Source organism: Muscardinus avellanarius, assembly GCF_963383645.1.
Source record: "Muscardinus avellanarius genome assembly, chromosome: 2".
NCBI classification, from domain to species: Eukaryota; Metazoa; Chordata; class Mammalia; order Rodentia; family Gliridae; genus Muscardinus; species Muscardinus avellanarius.
This window is the reverse complement of record NC_137787.1, coordinates 105,241,337-105,268,531: the sequence shown is the minus strand read 5'-3', so window position 1 is coordinate 105,268,531 and position 27,195 is coordinate 105,241,337.

Sequence of the window (27,195 nt, the reverse complement as noted above, 5' to 3'; positions counted from 1 at the left end):
TCAATTTTGTATGTTTATAAAATGATATGATGTTGGTGAATTGAGATGATGTTTATATGTCCTCATGCTAAAACCAAAACCCAACTTTCTTAGCACTATCCATACTTCTTTCTCCAACGAGCTACTGCAAATCTAGAATCACAGTAAGACCCAAGCCTATACTCCCTTACCCAGTTTTCTAGAGCTGTTCTACCACATTGCAGCTTCACATTCACTTTTTGTTTGTTTGCTTATTGGTGGTATTGAAAGCTGAACCCAGGGACATTTACCTTTGAGCTACACCACTGTTATTTAATTAATTCATTTTTTTGAGGTACTGGGAATTGAACATAGGAACATTCTACCTCCAAGTTATACCCCCAGCCTGAGTTTTTATTCTTTATTTAGAAACAGGGTCTCACTAAGTTGTGGAGGGCCTTACTAAGTAGCTGAGGCTGGCCACAAACTCAGATGCTCCTGACTTAGCCTCCAAAGTACTGGGATTACAAGTGTATGTCCCCACTCCTGGCTTTATTATTTTTTTAAAACAGCGTTTGACTAAGGTGATGACCTTTGGAAGTTGCTTAAAGACTTACTAATTTTCTAGGACTGGCCTCTTACCTGTAATTCTTACATCTTAGCCTCTCAAGCACTGGTATTACAGACATGCTTCACCAAATCTGACTTCATATTTACCTTTATGCTAAGAATGAATACATCACAAATCAGTTCCTTTGCTAAAAGACATTTAAGACTCACTAACTAAATGAAACCTGAATGATTTCACAAGAAAGAATATGTGTAGCTCATGACTGTGAGGGCTGGCTGATGGAATAGTAGTAGTTAGAGGAGTGGGGAAATTTAAATGGAAAGGCCAGCATTTGGAGGTCTTCAATAAAGCTTAACTTACATACACAGTTTTATGTACTTGCGGGATCTTGGCTTGGAGAAAGGGCTATTTCTTGAAGTGCCCTTAGTACATTGGAGAGTTCTGGATTAGTTGATGGGAGGTGTTTGTCCCATATGTCTGGTCACAGAATTATGAAAGTAAACTGTCTGGTTCAATTACTGGCTAAGTGATATTTAAGCAAATAATAAAAATAAATAAATAAATAAATAAATCATTGAATTACCTGTTGCCTGGGTTGTAGTGCTACTTAGCCTGCCAATCTTTGTCATCTTTATCACCAGTTATTTTATAAAACGTCAGTACACAGTGGTTAGTAATGAATTGACTTAGTTGAAAAGATGCTTGGTCCCCAGTGTGACAATGTGAGAAGTACCAGAAACGTTAAAAGTTGGATTCTAATGAGAGGTCCTCAGGTATTGTGAGCACTGTCCTTAGAAGGATACACTGGTTTCGTAGAATGAATTATCTGAAATCAAGTTGTTATAAAAGCTTGAACTCTTTTACACTATTGGTGGGAGTGCAAACTATTTTAGTTGCTATGGAAATCAGTGTGGAGATTCCTTAGAAAACTGGGAATGGATCCACTATATGATCTGGCTATACCACTCCTGGGTATTTGTCCAAAGGGGTTGAAATCAGAGAACTACAGTAACAGATACATACCCATGTTCATAGCAGCACAATTTGTAATAGCCAAAATATGAAACCAACCTAGGTCTCCATCAACAGATGAATGGATTGCAAAATTATGGGAAATACACACTATGGAATTCTACTCAGCTATAAAAAGAACAAAATTATGCTCTTCGCAAGAAGATGGAAAGACCTGGAGAACATTATATTTAGTGAGATCAGCCAAGCACAGAAAGAGAAGGGACATATGTTTTCCCTAATATGCCCAAAATAAAGACTATTAGGAATACCAGAGGGACTTCAGATAATGGAGGGGAAACCTCAGCAAAGTTGAAATGGAAGGGTAGGAAATAAAGGCTGAGGATGATTAATGGAGAAGCTACATTTGAATGTGTGTAAAAGTATAAATGTGTCATGGTTAACCTGGACACTTATTGTTGGGAGAAGGGGGAAGGAGAAATGTGGGGGAGAGGGCAACAAACACAGTCTGAATGTATGCCATTTTCAATATGATGCACATACATATTTTAAAAAATAAAAAAATAAATGCCCAAGCCTGACTATGAATTGCTCCCTGGCTTCCTGTCTTGTGATATAATTCCTTGTTCCTACAGAGATTCTACCATGATGCCACCTGCCATAAGACACTCATAAAAAGGCAAACCAATGGAGAGTCTCAACAATGATCTCCCATTATCCAAAATAGTGGCAATATTCATCATTTCTTAGGAAAGTTACCTAGCCTTAGGTATTTAATGATAGTTATACAAATAAACAGATTGATTAATGAATTTGGGAAAACTCTTTATATTTTTTCACAACTATTAAGTAAGTTTAAAATATTTTAACCAAACAGAAAGTCACTACTTGCTTTATGGGACATATTCATGTCATCAGCAAGCATTTATTGAGTGTCTGGAATATACTGGACATCTGAGAAGCAACTGAAGAAATGTCATGGCTGTCTGCTATTTACAGTCTATCACATACATGACATGTTAAACAAGTATGTTGTTACATACTGTGTGTGCAAGCTGAACACGTACACGAGAAGTTATCAGATGGTACATTCTCTAAGAGCAGTTATAGTCTACAAATACATTATTATGCAAGTAATCCTAGCACTCATAACACTTAATTATATGACATATTAAAATCAGCATAAGAACCCAGGGACAAGTGATAAGAAGAAGATAGAAAGTAAATACACTTAAGGTAAAGGTGGGCTAGAAAAGCCAAATAATACTCGAGGCCTGTGCATACAGTAGTTTTGTGTTCTGCCTGTCACTCAGCTGCATCAACTTTTTTAGTAGTGACTTTGGCCTGAGAACCATAATATAAAGAGTCCACAGACAGGAGTTGGCCATGGTCTAAGAGAAAGACACTCTTGTTTCATCAGAGAAGCCAAGGAGAGGTATGCTTAGCTACAGCCATGCCTTGGTGAACAGCCAAGGTTTTATATTTTTGGATGAGCAGAAGACTCATGAGATCAGAATGGATGTCTCCAATAGGTGACTAAATTACACCTCATGAATTTGGAGTGCTTCAGATATCTCATTTGTAGTCATAGAATCCTGATCATGGAGTGCCTCTCACGTAAGTAGCATCTAGTATGTATTATGCATATTTAGATTATGATAAATATTTGATATCTAGTTTCTTCATGAATATTGGATATATCCTGTCCTTCCATCTATCCCTGTCTATTTGCAGTCCTTAAAATCTTCCCCCCATTACACTATGTTTGGCTTCTCCAGAATTAGACAAAAAGTAAGGAGAGAAAGCAAGTTTAGAAAGGAGGTCACTAGTAGAGTTGGGAAATTAATATACTTATGATATGAAGCAGTTCATTTTTTTTTCTTCTCATGGAATAATTTTGTGGGGTCTTAAACGTTTTTCCAATTAATAAGTAGATATTCTTACTTGTAGTTGAGTTAAATCTATTACTGTGTTCCTTTTATGAATATCAACATAGAATTTCTATTTTTATCTACTTTTTGTCCATATAATGATTAAAGAACCTCTTAAATAACTGATAAACAATTGTTTATAAAGTTACCAGTTTAGCCGGGCGTGGTGGCGCATGCTTGTAATCCCCGCGCTTGGGAGGCAGAGACAGGAGGATCACGCTGGTTCGATGCCAGCATCACTGGCTTAAGAGACCCTGTTTCCAAATTTTAAAAAATATAAAATAGGTCTGGGAGTGTAGCCCGGAGAAGGGTTTCCAGGAACCCCAGTACCACCAAACAAATTAAAAAATAAAAAATAAATAGTTACCATTTTAAAAATAAAGATACTCAAATAAAAATAGATTTTTATTGTTAAGAGATCAAACCCAAGGCCCCACGCATGATAGGTGAGCACTGTACTACTGAGCTATACCCCCACTACATGTATAATTATTAATATAAATTATATCTATACATTCTATTTATGTTTAAATAAGGTATGCTGAAATAATTTCTAAACTCACTTAGATATTTTTACTATAGCAAAAAAAAATTAAATTTATCTGTACTCCTTGCTTTCACCAAATCCAGAAGCTTAAAAGAAATGCTGAGCATAAACTACTCAGATTATTTTTTAAATGTAACTTTTTGACATGCTAGAGCCACCATGGGAATATTATTCATGAGAAGATTCCCAATTAGGAGTTCTGTATCTCCACTGAGACAAAATCAGGAGGTAACATGATAAAGATGACAATATCTTTAATTAGTACTCTTTTTGAATATAGGTTTATTGGTGCATTGTAATTAAGCATCATAGTGAGGCTCTAAGTGATACAATCATACATGTTCACAGTGCTTGGTATGTTTCTCTCTAATCACACCTTACTCTTCCCCTTATCCATACAGGTAATTGAGACCAGTACTGATTATTTTGTATATGAACATAGCGTTATTTGAGTGGTTGTCTTCATTAAATCTCCCGCAACAAAAGCCCCTCTATCATTCCCCTGGAGTCTCTCCTTTTTTGTCTGATGTCACTTTTGTTATCCAATTTATTTCTAGCTTCCACATTTGAGAGTAACCATACAACTGTTCACTTTCTGAGGCTGGCTTAGCATGATATTCTTGAGTTCTGATACTCTTAATGAATGATTTTCCAAGTATTCTATAACTTATAGCAAGTAAGTTTTAGGGACCAAGTGGATACATCCTTTGGAAAAGTCTATAAACGGACACCTTTCCCATCACTCTTTTAAGCTGTCTTGATGATTGAATATAGAACAATCCATCACATTGCAAAAGGTTGATCTGATTCAGTCACAGTCAGCTGGAGGGAAACTCAACTGAAAAATGGCCAATTTTAAGGCATTATGAAGACCAAGCAAGTTCATTTCCCTGGAGGCCAAGTAATGAGAAAAAACAATGAAGTGGCAAATATTGAAAGAGGAAGAGCCCTGGCCTAGCCTGGCCACCATGCCACCGGCCACTGACACAGGACAAGCACTGCTCAGACTGCTGGAATGGGTCTGATCACAATTAACGTCATCATCTGGCTTTGCTGCCTCCTTAGCTGCCATCCAGCCCTTCCCAAAATGCCTTCTTCACTCCTCTGGTCCTAAAGTCTCTAGTGTTTGAATCATAAAATCGACACCACAGTTCTGGCTAAGCTGATATTAAAAGTTCACTCTCAGGCACTGGCTATTATCTGAAGATACAATTATGAAAAGAAAAACATATCAATTCAAAAAACATAGCTGTGCTATAAAATAAAATAAAAATTTGTGAAAAACAGAATGCAAAAACAGGAAGCAGAGCTGAAGCCATCAGGGCTCTGAACTGCAGATACAGAATCAGGGACAGCTGACAATTTGATTGGGGTTGGTATTGATATCAGGAATAGGAAAATGTTTCTGTCAACCACACCTGGCAACATGGCTTATATACCCCTGCTTTTCTTGAAAGTAACAGGATAGATACTGGGTTGGCTTGAAAATCACCTGCAAAGTCATACACACACATAGAACCATAGAAGTTGCCAATAAAATCAGCAACCATTCTCTCTAGATAAAATGAAAATGACGTGGCAGTCTGACACAAAGCTTTGACATGATTCTGTTCAGAGTCCATTACATAATTAGTGAACAAATCACATTAATTAAAAAAATTATGAAGTCAAAATCCATGGATGAGGATTAAATGTGTATAATATCTTTTAGCCCAGCATGCTTCTCTGATATGTATAAGTGAGAGAAATTAGACTTAGCACGGTATGAAAATTATTAAAGTCTGTTTTGTAAGTCTTCTAATGTGCTTTTATGTGACAATGATTTGAATTGTTAAAAATCTTTAAAAATTTTATAGCATTTCACATCCTCTTTAAATTTATGAACAATGAGCATTTGGTAGGGTATATATAATCTCTGTTTCATTGAAGATATATTCAGTAAGAGTTTTAATTAATAGTCATAGAGCTAGTAACAGTATATATTCAAACTTAGGTCTTCTGATGTAAAATTATTTTAATGTATCCAACAGTGTTTAACTTAATTTATTGGTCTCCCAATTTCTTCCTTAGGAATTTATTAGTTTGTTGGAGAATTGAAATCATGAAAGAAATCTTCATTATATGACACCATCCTTCCTTTTACTCTTCCCAATGTTTTGCTTTCTTTAGTGTTTTATTTATTTGACTTTCATTTCTGAACAGAATGTAAAACTCTGCATCTTGACCAAGTTCAAGTTTTGTATATTTTTTTCTCACTGTCACCTTCATTACCAAGTACATATTACCTCTGATAATAACAGCTTGGTTCCTTACAGATAATATGTAAAATACTTAGGGACAGATTCCAGTTTAGCTTTTTTTTTTTTTTTTTTTTTGGTGGTACTAAGAATGGAACCCTTCTATCTTTGGGCTACACTCCCAGACCTAAGTTTTTATATTTATATTTGGAAACAGGGTCTCCAAAGCTAGCACAGCTGGTTTCAAACCTGTGCGATCCTCCTGTCTCTACCTCCCAAGCACAGGAATTACAAGCCTGCGCCACCACGCCCAGTGAAGAGTCACGGTTACATGCTTCATCCAAGTTCACACAACTGATAGAAAATTGAGATCCAAATATAAATTTGGTTTTCTGATTCCAAATGCAAAATTTCTTTCTTACTATGATGTTTCAGTTATCTTCCCACACACCTAATATTATATATAATATAACTCTCAGGACTTAAACAAATTTTTTTGTGGAAGCGCAGAGTATAAAATAAGTGACAGTGAAATCTGGAGCTCACAGAGCATGGAGGTAGAAGGCAGAGGCAGGGCTCAGGGACTCAAAGTTTCTGATTGAATAGATCTATGGTTGGGCTCTTGAATATATATTTTTACAAGTTCCTAAGGGAAGCTAATGTTGTTGGTCTGGGGACCACAGTTAAAGAATCACTACCCTAAGTTTTTGTTACTCACTGTGTAGTCTAAAGCCTGGAGAATCAGTTTCTCATGGGAATTTATTGGGAATGCAGAACCTTGGACACTACTGCAGATTCATTAAATCAAAATTTGCATTTACTGAGATTTATATGCACATAAATGACAAACTCTGGTTTGATATGCTAGGTCTCAGTCCTAAGTGCATATTAGCATATAACCAGGGGAGATATAAAATATAATTTGGGGTCTTTCCTCAAAATGGCTTTATTTAATTGGTCTAGGGTATCACCAGGCACTGGTATTTTTATACATGCTTCCTAGATGATGCAAAAGGTCAGAGTTGTGAGCCACTGGCCTAGAATGAATGATTTCCCACACAATGCCATAGATCAAGAAACACCTCAAAACTTAAGTTATTTAAAAAATTGTCAGGCATCGTCTATAAAAATGTCCAATAGATCAATGAGTAATCAAGTATATAAATGTAATTACATTTAGAATTTCAAAGAATTATTTTGAAACTTGTTCATAGATATATACACACACACACATGTATATGGAAGGGGTGCTAAGAGAGATGAAGATCCTCTTAAACAAACATTTTTGTTATTTTTTGTGGGACTGGGGTCTGAACCCAGGGGCATTCTATCTTTAAGCTAAATTCCAAGCCCTATTTTTTGATACTTTATTTTGAAACAGGGTCTCACTGAGTTGCAAAGGGCCTCACTAAGTACCCGAGGCTGATTGCGAACTGCAATCCTCCTTTCTCAGCCTCCCAAATGCTGGGATTACAAGTGAGCATTACCATGCCCAGCTTTGAAACAGACATTATTTTTATTGAATAGAACAATTATGCTTATTCTAGCCCTGGCTATTTTTTTTTACATTAGTGTTGACTATACATTAAGCACTCTCAAATGCTAATTTTCTTATTCTTATATCAGAACAGACAGAATGACTATGGCTATAAAAAGCATTTCCACTTAAGTAAAGATCATGAGAGAGGCAGCAGCTATCAGAAGGTTATCTGCAAAGTTTTTGTAATCCCAGTACTTGGGAAAGTGGAGACAGGAGGATTCCAGCCTCAGCAACTTATCCATACCCTCAGCAACTCCGAAAACCCTTGCTTTAAATAAAATGGAGTAGAGCTCATAAATAGAAGGTCTTTGGGTTCAATCCCCAGTATCAAAAAGAAAAAGAAAGAAAAAAATTGAAAGTTACCTGTCAACCAAAGAACATGTGATTTTAAAATGTGATGCCTCTGACCTCTCTCCCACAGACAACAGTTAAATGCCAATTCCCCCAAAGACATTGGATAAAATCTTTGTTCAACCTATGCAGTAAAAAAAGAAATACCACTTCATTGTGTGTTTTAAAGAATTTCCTTCTTCCTCCCTCCCATCCCCTCATTTAGGTTGTCTTGTTTGCTTCTCTATAGGATTTCCTTTCTTATCTAGAGTTCCTTCTATGACCCATTTCTCCTTAGCTCTCACATATTAGGGAATGCATCTGATTTAACATATCGAAATCAAACACTAAGCCAAGCATGGGAAGAAGGGATGGGGAGGGAATGGGATGGGAATTGGGTAGGGGCTAAATGGGTGATGTATACATGTATGTCCACACAAGTTTGTTTTTTTTACCTCAATATTATGCATGAATATAATGCACCAATAAAAATTTTTAAAAAGAAAGAATACCACTTCAATTCTTAATAGTATTTTTAAGTTAAATCATTGGGAATTGATCTTTATTGGACATGTGGCCTGGGCTGGTGATTTTATACCAAGTCTTTCAGAAAACTATTAATTTTGACAAGTAAGCTACATAGTTAATTCACAGGAGCAGAAATATTTTAGAAAAATTAAATTATTTTTTACTTATCCAGCCTTTCTCAATCCAAGAATGATTTTTCTTAGAATGGATTAGTCTAACAACATAAACAACTCAGGCTTCATTTCTTAATGAAAATATGTTTACATATTAGTTTATGTTAGTATAATATAACTAATATAACTATATATAGTTATAACTAATATGACATATTAGTATATGTTTACATATTTACATAATAGTCCTTGATGAAAATATGTTTAGAGTTTTGATGCTGTCAATAATTGTGCATTTCAAAGTAGTTTGTAATGAATACTTGCCTATTCCCTCCTTGGTGCTCCATATGTAGGTTGGTTCTTCTCTTTTCTGACCCTTGGACTTCTCTAGCTAGAGAATCCCTGAATTAAAGATTCCCTGCCTTAACACACTAGAAGGATATTCGCCAGGATTGTCCCATATGACTTTCAGGATTATGATTATCATCAGTCATTTACAAGGGGAAACCTTTCTCACTTTCAACATGCTCACAGGCAGAGTCCTACCCTCTGTCATCTGTGCATCTGATCTCAGGGATTCTTTGTGTGTGGTCCTTTGTACAGAGCACAGAGGCTGCCACAGTGAAGTTGCCTGGTGTGGCTTGAACTTTCATTCTGGAAAATAAAAATTCAGAAGGACTTCAAATAAAGACAACTGCAGGGAGAGAAAATGGAAAGTGAGTGTGTCTGCAAGCACTCAAGTTGGGAAAAATATCAGAAAAGCAAGAGGGTGACAAAGAGCACATAATTAGGTGTCTGTAAAAGGGAAATTAACATACACTGAGCAAAAGTTGTGATTCCAGAAATATGGCGAGACTTTTTTTTTTTTTTATTGGAACCTCATTCAATTCTCCAATAACCCTGCCAGGTACAGATCATTCTTTTTATTTGATACAAACTGAAGGGATCTGAGAATAAAGGAAATAACATAGGTGTCCCAAGCCAAAAGTAATAAAGAAGAGTCAGGCTGCAAGTCTAACTCCAGTGTTACTCTTGCTTGTCTCTTCCTGCAATAAGATTTGAATACTTTTTTTTTTTTTTTAACACAGTGGACCAGTCTCCTTAGCAATAAAGCAGAAGGATGCAACTAGTTTTAACCATTATCTCAAAGAAGCCAGAAACATCTCTGTAGCAATGCTTGATTTTTCTTGGTAATAACTTCTCATTCTGTATGTGTCTATGTGACTTGTGTAAAGATGACCACAGCTCCCACAAGAGTCATCCATTAGTCACAGAGATTGAAGTAACAATGATCATCCCCTGCTTAATGCACACCCTGTGCCACAATCATCAGTGAGATTCTTGCTGACATTATTAGAGAAAGAAAAGATATTTTACTTCCAGTAGGGTTACTAAATAAATAGTGTATACAGTTGAAATTACTGATACTACCTTTTGGAAAAGTCTATTTGAGAATCATACAAAAATAAAAACCAAAAAGCAGAGGTAAGAAATGAAAAGTAACTTTAGCACATAGTTTGGATCATGGGTTTAGTTAGTCAATTTTAATATTTTGAGAGCATTAGCTATGAAAGTCTTGGTTGAATACAATCACATAAAATTATTTTTTGAAATTATAGAAAGAATATCTCCAATTTTTTCTTATAGATTATAATACAAACGTGATGCCAATTCCAGGCTAAATAATTCATTTGAGTGATAGTCTCATGATATTATCTTCATATACAAACTCAAAATGACTTCTTATCCTATAATACAGAAAATACCCTTTGTTGCCAAGGCTGGTGTTACATGACTGCAATCTCAGTACAAGATTGTAATCTGGAGAGGCTGAGATGGGAGGATCTCAAGTTCAAAATCACCCTTGGCAACCTAGCAAGGTTTTCAGCACCATAGGGAGAGTTTGTTTCAAAAACTAAAAAATAAAGTAGGACTGGGCATAAAAAATGAGGTTGAATGACTCTGGCTTCAATCACCAGTACCACACAAAAAAATAACAAGCAAAAATCAAAACATCACTTATAATCTATAAGAATATTTTTCCATCTGGCCATTCCTGTATTATTCTACTTGTTTATTTTCCCAGAGAAATTATATTTATGGTAAGATATTGTCAGCATTATACAGCATTAAGATACATGTATCTTAAATTTTTATATAATCAAGTTTATGAACATTCTTTCTAAATTATGGATTTTTTAATTCAGAAAAAAGCATTATCTGAGAATTTTAAAAAATTCTTCTTTGCTGTTCTCCAGTTTTATTTTATTTTGAAAGGGTGAGAGAATGAATATTATAGTGATCAATCAGTATTTTATTTTGCTTGGCTTATCAGTTGTCAACTAATAATTATTTGCAAATTTAAATATTGAAAAGTTTAACCAAAGTATTACTTTATAATATATTATATATAAAATCCCTGTGTAGTCATACTAATGGTACTTTTTAAAATTTACGTTTGATTATATTATTTCTTATAATGAAATTTTTTTTTTTTTTTTTTTTTTTTTTGCGGGTTTGGGGATGGAACCCAGGGGCATATGACCACCAAGCTACATTCCCTGCCCTATTTTTTTATTCTTTATTTTTGAAACACGGTCTCACTAAGTTGCAGAGGGCCTAGCCTCACTAAATAGCTGAGGCTGTCTGTGAACCACGATCCTCCGGTCTCAGCCTCCCAAATGCTGGAATTACAAGTGTGAGCCACCATGCCCGGCTTAATGTAATGTTTTAACAGCATTTTCACAAGTAAAAAAAAAAATGTAATTAAGCTGGGCGTGGTGGTGCATGCTCATAATCCCAGCACTTGGGAGGTTAAGACAGGAAGATCGAAGATCGCACAGGTTCAAAGCCAGCCTCAGCTACTTAGTGAGGCTCTCAGCAACTTAGTGAGACACTGTTTCCAAATAAAGTATAAACTAGGTCTGGGAATATAGCCAGAGGTAGCCCTTGGGTTCCACAACCAGTATCAAAAATAAAATAAAATAAAATAAAATAATTTAATTAGAAAATAGAAATAGAAAAAGCATAATCTTAGAGAGAATCTAAATATCACACTTAGTTAAATAAGAACCTTTTTTCTCATATTTTAAGTAGAAATAAATACTGAAAAGTTTAAATAATTTCTCATTTTTAAGTGGTAGCCTTACTTTACACTTAATACATTTACAAAGTCTTCAGTCCATTTTATTGTCAATATGTCAATATCATATTTTAGTATGTTTTTATAATATGTCTTAATATCTGTAAAAACTGAACTACTGATTATCATTATTATATTATTTTCAACATTGTGACTTATTCATACTCTTAATGTTTTTGTGAGGTTTAGAATCAACTCAAGTATCTAAGAAAAAATGATATCAACCATTACTTTATTATTTATATTAACCTCAAAGTTTAATTTTGAAGGAAATAAAATATTTGAAATACTCAGAATTGCTAAAGATAAGGTATTTATATGTTTATTTTTATCTTTTTGTAAATATTAGTAAATTAAAAATAGACACAAACCTTATGTAGATCCTTCACTTTAAGAGATGTGTTTATTTTCAAACTCTTTTATCCAGAATGGACTTATCAAGTTCAGTGGAACTTAAAATTCTAAACCTAGGCCTAAAAATAATTCATGGCTTAAACATTCAACCAAGAAAGCTGCTTTGACCTTGCAAACAATCCTGGGCTTGGCTACTGGAGGATGAGACCACCCACAGCCCAGAGGACCATACCACAGGCAGCATAGAGGAGAGGCTCCAGCTGAGCAGAGTCTCAAGTGCCAGCCAATGAACAGAGGAGCAAACAGAATATAGCTTTATTAAAACATATGTTACATGTTATTGAGAAATAGACAGGCATGACGTTTTTTCTCTAGATCTCTGATCTTTTAAAGTTTACCTCTGTAGCCGGGCATGGTGCTGCATGCTTGTAATCCCTGCGCTTGGGAGGCTAAGACAGGAGGATCACATAGGTTCAAAGCGAGCCTCAGCAACTTAGTGAGACCCTGTTTCCAAATAAAATATAAAAATAGGTCTCTGGTGTTAAGTTGGGTCCTGCACTCATGTGACTTTGTGTCACATGACCTCTGCAGGACAAGGGAGGGGCTGAAACCCCCGCGAGAATTGGGCATTCCCGCGAGTAAACCCCCATCTCGCGAGATGCATGCCTTTAAAAGGAGAGCCCGCGTCCTCTAGCTTCGGACAGGCGCGCCGGCCCCACGGTGCCTCGCCCTGATCCCCGGGAGAGCCGTGCCATTAAAACTTTACATGCCACGTGTACCGGACCTCTCTCGTGTTTTTCACACTCCGCCGTACTCACTTATTTTTATTTTACTCGCATTTAATTTATTTTACTTATCATTTGGTGCCTTTTGATGGTAGGGATAATGGATGACGATTGGACCCTCTAGCTTCTTCCTGCTGTCAAGGGGCGTCGTCAGGGGCCCCAGGCCGGGAGGAGTTGGGAGTCCAGTCCCCCAGAAGGGGGTGCAGGTGGGTGCATAGCTGCAGTGCGAATTGGAGGTTACCCTGGACAGCTTAGTGATGTGCGCTTGAGGAGGCTTGAACAGGCAAGGGCTATTAAAGAAAAAAACAAATCATGAGATTGAGCAGGCGACCAAAAAGGAGACTGGTTTACTCAGTACCTGGAGAGCTACCCTGAGCTGGCAAAGAGGATGGAGGTTGAGGGATCCAGGAGCCATCAGTCATCAGCCAGGCTGAGTAGGGCCAGCGGCAGGGCCTGGTCTGGAAAGGTGCTCCCCCTGTGTTGAGGCACCTGGGGCTCACCCTTTTCCAAGGGCATTGTTCCAGTGGCCCTCCTGGCCACACGCCGAGCAGTCTGATTGGTAGGCGTGGCTTCGCCCCACTTCAGGCAGGCTCCTGGAGGTAGTTGTCATTGCAGTCCTCCACACCTAGGTGGCGCTCCAGAGGGCTGAGCCGCCACCGCCAGCCAAAGGGCAGCTACCAGGGATCTGCTTTTTGGCAAAGTCAAGAGTGTATGCTCCATCTCCGCCTGTTTCTCTCTGGAATTAAAACTTAGATACTATGTTAAGGTTCTGTCAGCTGTGACGGACCTATACTCACAAAGAGCGCGTCCCGGGGCTGGTGTCTGGCAAGAATGGCGACGCAGACTCCCCACGGGCAGAGGGTGTCGCCCCAGCCCCGGCGTTTCCCACAGCACCTAGGGCGCGCCCACGCGGGCCGCCCAGCAAAAGTGCAGTCTGGCGCAGGCCAAGATGGTGACTGTGACATCACCAGGCAGTGACTACGCGCCATCACAAAATGGCAGCTGGCGGGAAAATAAATGGAAGCTGATGGGGGAGAGCATTTGGAGGGATACCAGACCGCTTATAAAAGTTCCTAACTATTCCTGGGCCACCGCAACCTATTTCCCAACTCGTATCAAGGCAGACAGGCTCTCAGGGCATCTGCTAGTATAAAGGTTCGACTCCCCATAATTGGTTCGCAGGCGGAAACGAAGAACAGGAAATGGGCGTCCCCGATTTCCCTGCTCAATCGTTCGGAAACAGAGGTTAAGAGATAGGGAAGAACGTCTTCATTCCTTCTCAAAACCGGAGGATGACCTGGTCATCCGCAGGGTGGTCCCAGTGGACCGGGGGACAATGGGTCACCAAGCGCTTGGATTTTTGGGTCCCAGTGGACCGGAAGACCCAAGTCCGGAACCCGCTAACCAAGGGAATGAGGCAGTTTACCGGAGTGAAGTGTTGCCAGCCAGTGCTGGCTGCGACAGAAGCTCTGAGAAGCTGCTGGGAGCGTGGTGGAGCTGGGGCGCGTGGATGCCGGTGGCTGGTGTGGACGGCACTGGCGGCTGGCGCAGGCAGGATCAGTGGGGGTGCGCAGGCGACATGGCTTGCCGGGCCCGCGGTGTGGAGACAAAATGGCTTCCAGATACGCGCCAGACGCTGAGGCTGGGCCCCGAGGAGCACCGCCAGTGAGCCTGGCTCGGGGCGGGTGGGGCAAACCGGCCAGAGGTCCCGGCGGTGACCGGAGAACCAAGCTGGAACGGTGCTTTAGGAGGTCCAAGCGGCAGGCAGAGGTCCTGGCCCGCGCAGGCGGTTGGCAGGCAGAGCAAGTGCCAAGCTGCCTGGCTCGGGCCAGAAAGATGGCCGCCAACTCCTAGGATTGGTTAGGAGTGGAAAGTGGGAGGGATTAAAGATTGTGAGGCCTCCAGTGAGGCCATGAGGTGGGAGGGGTTAAAGATGGCGAGGCCTCCAGTGAGGCCATGAGGTGGGAGGGGTTAAGGATGGCGAGGCCTCCAGTGAGGCCATGAGGTGGGAGGGGTTAAGGATGGCGAGGCCTCCAGTGAGGCCATGAGGTGGGAGGGGTTAAGGATGGCGAGGCCTCCAGTGAGGCCATGAGGTGGGAGGGGTTAAGGATGGCGAGGCCTCCAGTGAGGCCATGAGGTGGGAGGGGTTAAGGATGGCGAGGCCTCCAGTGAGGCCATGAGGTGGGAGGGGTTAAGGATGGCGAGGCCTCCAGTGAGGCCATGAGGTGGGAGGGGTTAAGGATGGCGAGGCCTCCAGTGAGGCCATGAGGTGGGAGGGGTTAAGGATGGCGAGGCCTCCAGTGAGGCCATGAGGTGGGAGGGGTTAAGGATGGCGAGGCCTCCAGTGAGGCCATGAGGTGGGAGGGGTTAAGGATGGCGAGGCCTCCAGTGAGGCCATGAGGTGGGAGGGGTTAAGGATGGTGGGGCCAAGATGGCGGCCCCCCAGTGATTCCACGTGTGCAAGATGGCGGGCCAAAGCTGGCGACCCCCCCCCCAGTAATCCCATGTGGCTGCTTACCGGAATGGCCAGGCCCAGGCAGCAGGGGTGGGCAGGCACAGGGTGAAGGGCGCCAGGGTGCGAGTCCGAGTGGAGGAACCAGCTGGAGCGCGGGCTGGACTTGGCGGGCTGGGGGCTGTTTAGCAGAGTGGCGGCTACCTAGATGGAGGAGGCAGGCGGCCCCGGCAGGCGGGTCTAAGCAACACCAGGCACGGAGAAGACATAGGCGTGCGGCGTGGCCCAGTCTGCGGGCGACGCGGTCCCATTCCAGCGGCGGGCAGCGTGGGCAGGCGGGAACGGCGGTTTTAGGAGGTCCAAGTGGCAGGCAGAGGTCCTGGCCCGTGCAGGAGGTCAGCAAGTAGAACGGGTGCCAGCATCACCCAAGGAGCCTGGCTCCGGGAGGGTGGAACTGGCAGCCTGGAGGCCGGCGGAGCCTGCACGCCCCGGCGGTGGTGGCTGCGGCCGCGGTGGCAGTGGAAAATGGCCTCCGGTGCTCCAGAAGAGAGCACATGGGCGGGAAAAGATGGCCACCGGCTCTCAGCAGAGCTCGGGGCCGAAAAGATGGCCGTGAGCTCTCAGCAGAGCCCAGGGCGGGAAGAAGGCTGCCGGCTCTCCCGGAGAGCGCAGGGCCGGAAAGATGGCTTAAGGTCCAGGCAGGCATGGGGCAGCAGTGGCGGCAGTGGCGGGAGCAACGCCTGCAAGTGGAGCGCTGGTGTGGGACCTCACAGTCGAGCTGCTGGCGGGTCGGAGAGTCCGGGGCTCAAAAAGAGAGTAAAAAGAAAAAGAGAAAACAGAAAAAAAAAAAAAAAGGAAAAAAATGGGGAGGGACCCAAGAGTTCTCCCGGTTCGGCACCAAATGATAAGTAAAATAAAAAATTAAATGCGAGTAAAATAAAAATAAGTGAGTACGGCGGAGTGTGAAAAACACGAGAGAGGTCCGGTACACGTGGCATGTAAAGTTTTAATGGCACGGCTCTCCCGGGGATCAGGGCGAGGCACCGTGGGGCCGGCGCGCCTGTCCGAAGCTAGAGGACGCGGGCTCTCCTTTTAAAGGCATGCATCTCGTGAGATGGGGGTTTACTCGCGGGAATGCCCAATTCTCGCGGGGGTTTCAGCCCCTCCCTTGCCCTGCAGAGGTCATGTGACACAAAGTCACATGAGTGCAGGACCCAACTTAACATCTGGGAGTATAACCTGGAGGTAGAAAGCCTTTGGGTTCAACCCCCAGTACCACCAAAATAAATAAATAAAAGTAAAAAAATAAAGTTTATCTTCTGTGATTTATTTGCATGTTTACTACTCTTAATGTGATCCCTATTTCTAAAAGTTTGTTTTTTTAAATATAAAAATTGATTATATTTGCCGGGCGTGGTGGCGCACGCTTGTAATCCCAGCGCTTGGGAGGCGGAGACAGGAGGATCGCGCAGGTTCGAAGCCAGCCGCGCGCGCTGGCTTAAGAGACCCTGTTTCCAAATAAAAATGTAAAAATAGGTCTGGGAGTGTAGCCCGGAGGTAGAAGGGCTTCCAGAAACCCCAGGACCACCAAAAAAAAAAAAAAAAAAATTGATTATATTTATTTTGTGCCCATTCTGATGGGTTTATTGTACCAGTATTGGGAATGGCCTAGGAAGATTTGAGACAGCTCTGATTATTAATAGATATATTTCAGAAATAATTGTGTCAAAATGGCAGACTTGGAAAGAGAAAGGCTTGGCTTTGGTCAGGAAGCAAAGAGCTATTGAAACTTAGATTGACTTAGCTAAAAGTAATTAGCAAGTAAATAGGGGAGGGGAACTAGGCCTTTCTCTAAAGACAGATCTACATGATTAGATAAGCTAGCTAAGATGGGAGGAGGGGTTGACCTTCATGAAAGGAGAAATGTTTGTTTGTCACACCTTGCTGGGGGAGGAACCTTACAGCCACATTTTACTAAGTCATAATTATGTAAACAAGATGGTGGTCATGGGTATAAAAGTCCGGTTCATGTGCTGTGCCTTGGGGTGATGAATTGGCTCAAACCCCCCATGTCATTTGCATGGGGCTGTAACTATCTTCTGTATTTCTATCTTTTTAATAAACTTCTTTAAATCTTCAGCAAGTGTCCGAGCTATGTGTACTTATCCTTACCTCAGGACAAGAACCTGTGGTTTTTCTGTTTTTGGTTGTTTTTGGTTTTATTGTGGTTTGAGGGAAATTGTGTCCAGGACACTAACAGGGGTCTCCAGGAACAGTTTCCCCACAACCATATCATCTCCCACCACAACATATTTCACCATAACATATATTACTTCAAATAAATCTCAAAGGTACATATTTGATTATTCCAGCTATATGGACTCCTAATTTTAAAGGATAATTTTTCTTAGATTCAGAAAATAATTTATACAAACACATATATATAAATATATATGTGTGTGTGTATATATAGATATATAATCTCTTTATGTTAACTAGAATTGTAACAAGTTAAATGATAGTAATAACTGTGAAATGGGGTTTCTTGAGAAGAAACGCGGCACTTCCTTACCAGATTATTGTCTGTGGCGAGCAAAGAATAACACCCGCAAATGGCAGGAAGGGGAGCAAGAAGTTTATTGGGAACAGCAGGGAATAGGGAAAAGTGGCAGAACACCCCTAAGGGCTGTCAGGACTCTGGTGCCCAGCAGCTGTCTTCAGGACAATACTTGAGGGTATCCCAAGCCAAATGCCTTCAGTTGCAAACTTCTTTCTCCCAAAGTCCATGCAATCTGCCAGAAAAGAAGTGTAGGTCACCCCTAGGGGCTCTGGTCTGCTTTGATGTCCAGTGGTGGCCTTCAGGTCACTACCCGAGTGTAACCCGGGTCAAGAGCCTTCAATTGCACCCCACCTTCTCTCAAAGCCAACAAGACCTGCGAGAGAGAAAAGCTCCCCAAAGGGGAGGGGTTCCCAAAATGGGTAACTGTTCTGGTGACTGGTCTAGGGGTTTATATATCTAGGTAAGTCCTCTGTTACTTGGAGTCTGGGAGGCAGTTTCTTGAAATTTGCATGTCCTTGAGGGGTCTCCTTCTTTCATTAGAGGTATCAGACTTGCTCCAGGGATGTCTCCTGGGTTTGTTGATTAGTAAACAGATGGTTTTGTGAAGCTTTGGTCATTCTTATCTCTGAACCTTGGAAGGGCTGGTCTCTTTTTAGGAGCCTTGGAAATTAATTAGTATTCCTTATCCCACAGGAAATTAAGTTTTTTCTACCAAGGCCTCTTCCTTACCTGCCTACTTCTTTATTACCTCCTCAACTGTACTAGATATTCATTATATTTTCTAAATGCAACTATAATTTCTTTCAGTGTTATTAAAAGTTATACTGAAATTATATATCCATTACTTTTTATTGAAAGTAGTTTTAATAAAAACTAGATCATAAATTTTATCATTTGACAGTTGACTATCAATCTAGTGTCTGTGAGTAATCTAGCTTCTTTGAGTATGTGCGGGTGTGTACGCACATGTAAATATTTAAAAATACATCACATACTATATATGTACCACATAAAATATGTATATCAAATATAAATAGTATGTGTGATGGTGAGTTTTCTACCTTTTACTTATACTCCAAGCTCTCTTTATTTTTAATTTTTAAATATGGTGCCACTAAGTTACAAAAAGTCACACTAAGTTGCTGAAGGTGGCCTTAACACTGTAATCCTTCTGTCTCAATTGCCAAATACTGTGATTAGAGGCATATGCTACCCTGCCTTGTTTGTTATATATACTTTTATACTCTTTATACATATTATACTTATACTAATATTTTTATGGTGCCTTATAGGTTATTTACATATTTTACTTAATATTAAATCATTCTTCTGGAAAAAATTCCAGTTTTCTAATTGCCTATATTTATTTATTTTGTCTATTATTTCTATTTCTTAATTTAGTCTATGCTGTATCTATTGGAGAATTAAATAACTTTATCCTTCTTTTTCTTCCTCAGTTCCTAAAAAAATACAAATCAGCATTTTTAAATGTGTTGCACTGATTTCTTTAAGCTGATTTTAGTATTAAAGCTAGGTTTGAGTTGTTTTTTTAAAATGAACTTCTTCTTTGTCGTCAGTGTTCTTCACAAATTTAAATACCACCAGTGTGATCAATTTCTTAAAATATTGAAAAATTTACCTCTAAAAACCTCTGTATTGACTTTTTGCAGGATATAGAGATGTGACTGGAAGGATTGGTTTTATTTTTCAATATGTTTATTTTTTCTCATGCAATTGACCTGTTTATGTTTTCTTAATTTTTCTGTTGACTTTAGCAATTACACTGTCTCAGAACCTTATCTATTAAATTCAGCTTTCAAGCCAATTTGAAGAAAATGATGAATTGTTTAATTCTTTTAATTTCCTGTGTATCTTTGGTTCTTTTCCATTTTCTCTCTAATCCTTTGTGCTTCTACTTTTTTATTTTCTTATTGAGCTGGATTTTAGTGTTTTCAAAATGAAACATACTTGAACTTAGCTATTAATATTTGGTTTTAATGTGTTTTTCTTACTTTATTACTTTATTTTCATGCTTCTCATATTTATTTGTTTATTATTTCACAAAATCCTTGAATTCAAAGCCTATTTATCTTTTAACTCTTCAACTTTCTCTTCTACTTCTCTCTCTATCTCATTTTCTTTCCATTCTTTTCTAATTGTTCTGAAATTTGGGGTGCCTTTTTTAACAGGATTTTATTTATTTATTTTTTTTTTTGTGGTACTGCGGGTGGAACCCAGAGGCTTTCTACCTCTGGGCTATATACTTCCAGGCCTATTTTATACTTTATTTGGAAACAGGGTCTCACTAATTTTCTGAGAGCCTCACTAAGTAGCTGAGGTTGGCTTTGAACCTGCGTGATCCTCCTGTCTCAGCCTCCCAAGTGCAGGGATTACAAGCGTGTGCCACCACGCCTGGCCTTTTTTTTTTTTTTAACACTTTTATAATATAAAAAGTAAAATAAAATCATTTGATTTTGGAATAAAACTTTTATGAAAGACATTTTTACATAGTAATCTGCCACAATTCACATGGCCATATTATTTCATCTACTTCAATTAAGCATGCATAAGGTACAATGAGATTTTGTTGCCCATAATAAAAAATATCTCACATAGCATTTTGAATAAAATGTTAAGAAAATGGATTCCATTCTATTAAAATATATAAACATATTTAAAACTCTAGTATTTTTCTCTAAGTTATATACAGAACAACTTTGTACCTTTTTGGAAAACTCACAAGTTGAACCCAGAAGATAACTATTCTAAATATTTAAAGTACTGGAAAAAGAAAAAGAATTCTCCTTTCTATTATACATAGATTTTTTTTATCAGACTCATTTGCTTTAATTTTATCCTATTTCTGATTAGAATATAAGCAATGCCCATAGCTATTTTTTCCTAAAGGTCTGAAAAATTAAATCTTCAGAAAAAGATAATAATAGTAAAATTAAAAATATACTTGAAGTCAGCCGGGCGTGGTGGCACACGCTTGTAATCCCCGCACTTGGGAGGCAGAGACAGGAGGATCGTGCTGGTTCAAAGCCAGCCGTGCTGGCTTAAGACACACACACACACACACACACACACACACACACACACACACACGTGTACATACACACATACCTGAATTCTCTGGAATAAGTCTGACGAAGTATTTCTTACTGTGAAGCTAACCTGGGACTGGAAAGAGCAGCCTGCTGGTAGTCTATTGACTCTTCTTGTGTTCATCTGGGAGCATCACAGAAAATATTCCCTTGTTTCTGTCTAACATTAGGGATCACTTCAGAAATGTTACATGTATATAAATGGAAAGAATTCTTCAGGTTCAGGTTTTGTTCATGAAAAAGGATGATTTGTAAATATCTTCATATTTATTTAATTTATTTGGGGCATTTTTAGGCTTTAAGTAATTTGCTACAATAAATTTTTTACCTAGTTTGTAATGGTTAAAACTTTGTTCACACATTTCATAATTCTTCCCCTAGGAGATGTACTTGGGCACAGATTTCTACACAGTGAATCCCAGGTAAAAATTTAACTTAAATTTTCCAAGAATTATTATTCTCTATCTCCAAAAAGGAAAGCAGGATGGAGAATAGTCACATTTATAAGTTATGTTCATACTGCTTTAACAAAAAGTCAATAAAATAATATGAATCATCACACAGCTGTAAACTGCAGTCTCTACCCATATACAGACCTTTCATTTGTGGAATTTTCGTGATTAATTAATTGTCCAGAAGTTTTATGTCTCAATAGTATGGATGGTAATGTAATTTAAAATTCATATAAGGAGACTTTTGAAAATGAAAAGAAGTATTGATAATTATATTGGGATCAAAAGGCAAATCAATAGTTTTGGTCATTGTACTTCTTACCTGCTGAAACAAATGCTGTAGTTTGAATGCTTTTGTAATCACCATAGTTTACTTTCTAAAAACTTACTTCTCAATCTTCCACTGTTAGGTGACTAAGTATAAGTATCTAAGTCATTAGATCTCATACTCTAATGCTGTCACTACAGAAACAGATTGTGAGTGTGGATTTACTATTTGGCCCTTCTGCTTTTCACTGTGTGAGGACAAAAAGAGAAAAAGCCCTCTCAGGATGTCAACACCCTGACCTTGAACTTCCCATCCCTCCATAACTGCAAGAAATAAATGCTTGTTCTTTATTATAACCTAGTTCAGGTATTCTGTTATAGCAGCAGAAATGGACCAAGACAAGGACATGTGCTGTACATCACTGATTTGTACTTTAAGGCACATCAGAGTCTTCTGGAGAATTTGTTACAGCACAGATTTTAGGTCTCACTCCAAGATCTTTGATTCTATAGGTGTTATATAGCACCCTTCAACAGTCTATGTCCATCCAAATACTCAGAATGTTATTTCATTCAAAATAAAAGCTTTGACAGGTATAATTAAGGAAAGTATTTTAAGATGAGGTCATTTTGATTTAAAATGGGCACTAAACATAATTACTGAAGTCCTTATAAGAGAAAACAAGAGAAAATATGAGACCTGGACACAGAGAAAAGACATAAAGAAAACAACATAAAGTTGAAGTATTGATAGCAATAGCAGCAAGCCAAGGAAGACCAGGGATTGCCAGCAACCACCAGAAGCAAGAACAGCATGGGGAAAGTTTTCTCCAAAGCCTTCCAGAGGAAATTCCTCTATGATAAATTGTTATGGCAATCCTAGGAAACAGATACACCAGGTCTGAGATTAAGTCTGGAAATTCATATTTTTAACAAGTTCCCAGATAAGGCTGGAAGTCCACTTTTAGAACCAGTGCTTACTATAACTGTGTATGTAAATCAATCTCTCTCTTTTTATATCTTTATATAATACAGCCAAAGACACAATCATAATTGTAAAACATTTGCTTTCATCCCACATTATACCTCTTAATTGAAATACTTGTTACTAGCCAGGCGGTGGCGCACAATTGTAATCCCCGCACTTGGGAGGCGGAGACAGGAGGATCGTGCAGGTCCATAGTCAGCCTCGCTGGCTTAAGAGACCCTGTTTCCAAATAAATAAAAAGTATAAAATAGGTCTGGGAGTGTAGCCCGGAGGTAGAAGGGCTTCCAGGAACGCCCGAACCACCAAAAAAAAAAAAAAAAAAAAAAAGGAAAAAAAAGAAAAAAAAGAAAAAAGAAAAGAAAAAGAAGAAAGAAAGAAAAGAAAAAAAGAAAAATACTTGTTACTAAAAGCAGAAATATTCTGTTCTATATTATAATTCTTATAGCAGCTTTCTTATAGTAGTCAGATTGCAGGCAATCAGATTGCACACTTGCTAACTAAACCTCTTAATGGCAGTGACGATGTGTAATCCTTTGGTTCTATTCCATGTTGCATAGCAGGTTCTTTATAATTGTTAAATAAATGAAGGAATAAATCCATGAATGAATTAGTAGTATTGCATTTATTTTAGTACTATACTTACCTATTTGGAATTTACTATACAATCTTCATGTACATCCTGGCTCTCAGAAACTATAAAATTGGCCAGGAATGGTGGTGCACACTTGTAATCCCAGTACTTGAGAGGCTGAGACAAGAGGATCATAGGTTCTTCGCTAGCCTCAGCTACTTAGTGAGGCCCTCCACAACTTAGTCAGAACTTGTTTCAAAATTAAAGAATAAAACATAGGGCTGGCAGTATAGTTCAGAAGTAACATGCTTCTGGGTTCAATCCCCACACATAGATACACATACACACACACACACACACACACACACACACACACACACACACAACTATAAAATTGAAAAAATTGCAAGTATTAGAATGCAAAACTTGAAAAGAATGAATGGTAGTCTTGTATTGCTTCCCCAAATCACCATTATTTGGTTCTACTATTGTTCTGAATATTTATAGAAAACTATTTCCTTTCTACAGGTTTATCATACCACTAAGGATAACAGTTGTTACTTTCCCTATTACATTTTATAGTAATGAATGCTCTAAGTATTTATCTCATAGAATTTTTCTCATATTATCAACTCATAACCATTGGTATTTTAATAGAGCATCTTTTACTTCAAATTGCATAGTGGAATTAAAGTACGATAGAAGGTATGTGAATTTATTCTACCCTCCTTCACTGTGGAAATTGACTTGACAATTTGTATATATTTTATTCTACTAAATATAGACATAAGCCTTAACATATTGATAGCTCACATCCCAGAGAAAGGATATTCTTAGGTAAATAAAAAAATTTCCTTACACATGGCAAAAAAATAAAGAATATAATAATTTAGAGGAAAAAAATTTCTTTTTTCTGTATGTGTGGCAGAATTGAAAAATTAAAAATAGTTTAATTATAGCTTAAGAACAGTGAATAGCTTAATAATAAATGATGAGGTTGTGATACTCATTCATTATTCAGAGACGCTGAGGAACCAAGTGACTAAATTTTTTGCACAATGTTTCCTGGAGGTAACAGAAGATGCATTGTTTCTTGGGTTATAAAGGGCAAGACTTTGTAATAGCAGCCCATGCAGTTTTGATAAATTACTCTTAATGTTGTGATTAGTCAAGTATGGAGAATATTTCCTAACACTATGGCAGCTTAGGGCACCAAGTCCTTTACCCTCGCTGAAATGTTATCTCAGTATCTCCAGTCAAGTCTCCTCTCTTTGAGATTTAGAAAAGGACTACATAATAGAAGGAAGAGTGCGGAGCTAACACTCAATAAACTCACTGGAGTAGTGAGTAACTTTGATAAACTGCTAAGACATGATAGGCTGTATTATAGTTTGGCTATACAATATCCCCTGGATAGGCTCATATATTGGCAATGCAAAAATGATAACAAGTAAAAATAATTCAATTATAGGGCTTCTAATAGTATCAGTAGAAAAATTCATTACCAGTTAGTTAATTTGTTGGGTGGTAAAGTAGACAGGTAGAGTGTGGCTGACAAAGGTCTGTTGCTTGTGGCTTTGGGGGGCTGTGTGTGTGTGTGTGTGTGTGTGTGTGTGTGTGTGTGTATCCCTCATCCCCTCTTCTTTTTTTCTCTGCTTCCTACCACCATCCCCTGAGCTCCATAGATTTGACCTGTAAACTTCTTAAATTTCTACACTTGTAAACCTCCAAATAAATAATTGTTTAAGTTATGGTCATCAGGTATTTGGGGTCACAGTACTATGAAAACTAACTGAAAAAAGGATCCTACCAGTATCAGGTCTGTTCCCTTAAATATCCATGAGTTCTGCAAATAGGATCTGATAAAAATGGATACAATTTGGCTAATGAAATATAGTCTTGTAAGTTATAAATTCCATGTTATTTTTTTAAATTGGCAACGTTGAAAGAAGTGATTATATCGCTATAAGCACTTGGATAATTTTTGAAGGAATGGTGGAAATAAAGCTCAGGGCATTGAAATGTTATTTAAAATAACCTATGGGTTATTTTAAATACTTTTCTAAAGTTATTCTTGCTAGACAGAAAATTATTTTATATATTATTTGAAAGATAAGATGAATAAGATGGTTCATTTTGTTTAAATGGAGTTCAAACTTCATGAAACTAGAAATGATATTCCAACCAAGTGTCCATTTTATACTTGCTTCCTCTTACAAAGTATATTGTAATAGTAAATTCATTAGCCTTGAAGTAAACAGCATGCTTTGGGCTGGGTTGCTCAAATATGTACAGTCCTGAAAGAAGAAATTATAAGGAAGAACTAGGAAGCATGAGGAGCTGTTTTTTTGTAAGAAATTGACACCAGACAATAACAGAGAAACCACAGATAAGCAAATTAGGCAACCTATCTCAGGGGGATGAAGGTGGGAAGAGGGAAATTTTCTAATGTACATGATATAAATTCACAAACATATAAAAGTCAGCCCCTATGAAAATCATGAGAAGAAAGGAGGGGGAGAGAATGGGGTGGGAATTGGGGAAGGGCTTATTAAGTGACAAATACATGTATGCTATGCCTATAGCATCTTATACCGCAGTAAGATGCACGACTACAATGAACCAGTAAAAAGTTAAAAAAAAGAAATCGACAAATAATAGGAGAATGACCTTTTAATAATAAATTAAAGAAGCAATGCTGAGTTTTCAAATTAGTAATAGGTTACTGCATTCTAATTTTTCCTGAGGACCTAGGATAGTGTCAACTGATCTAATGTGGCCACAGTTCTACCTAGTGGCGGTTCCAAAAGAGGAAGGAATGCTAGGAGAAAGAAGATAGAGCCATTCTGTTATTACTGTTCCTTTCTGTCATCAAGAATGTTGACATAATTAGAATGGATCAGAGCAAATCATGAATGACTCACACTTTGCTTATGGTAATTAATATTTGTTTAGTACTTACTATACAATAAGCAATGAACAAAGTGTTATGATTCCTCATTTGACTTACAATCTATTAATGAAAATAAAAAACTAAAACAATTAACAAAACAACATTTTGGCATAGTTCTGGCTGAATGGTGTGAGCCAAGTAGAGAAGGTACTATATAAGCAGCCAGAGTGGTACAGAGAAAGGCCCTTAGGGAATATACTCAGCATCTCAAGGAGCTCCAAGGGGTCAGGATGCTTACATAGAGAAGAAATCCTGGTGGTTTAGCCAGGGTCCCTGTTTTTATCTTAGGCTGTAAAGGCAATCCTCAGAATTTGAACTCAAAGTAAACAATACAGTGTTCCAGGAACTAAAGTGCACCCCCCACTTGCCAAATACATATGTTGAAGCCCTAATGCCAAATGTGACTCTATTGGACCTTGAGGAGGTAATTTGGTTAAATGTGGTCATACGAGAGGAGTACTAATTAAATAGAAGTGGTGACCTTATATGAAAAGTATGTATTTTCTCTTAGGTACACATTCTCTTTCTCTCTGCCACCAAGAAGAGGCCACTTAAAGACAATGAGACATTAGCACACTAGGAAGAGAGTTTTCAAAAGGATCAGGATTGGCTGACACTTTGACCTTGGTCATCCCAAATTCCCTGATTATGAGAAAATCAGTGTCTGTTGCTTAATTCACCCAATCTATCATATTTTGTTATGTTATAGCATTCCAAGAAGGATGACACGGAATGTACCCCCAAGAAATCTGAGTATGACTTACTCTTTGCAAATGCTATGAGTTGGTTTCTAAATAATACCAAGGTTGATTAATGAAGGAGCTACATCTGAGTTTG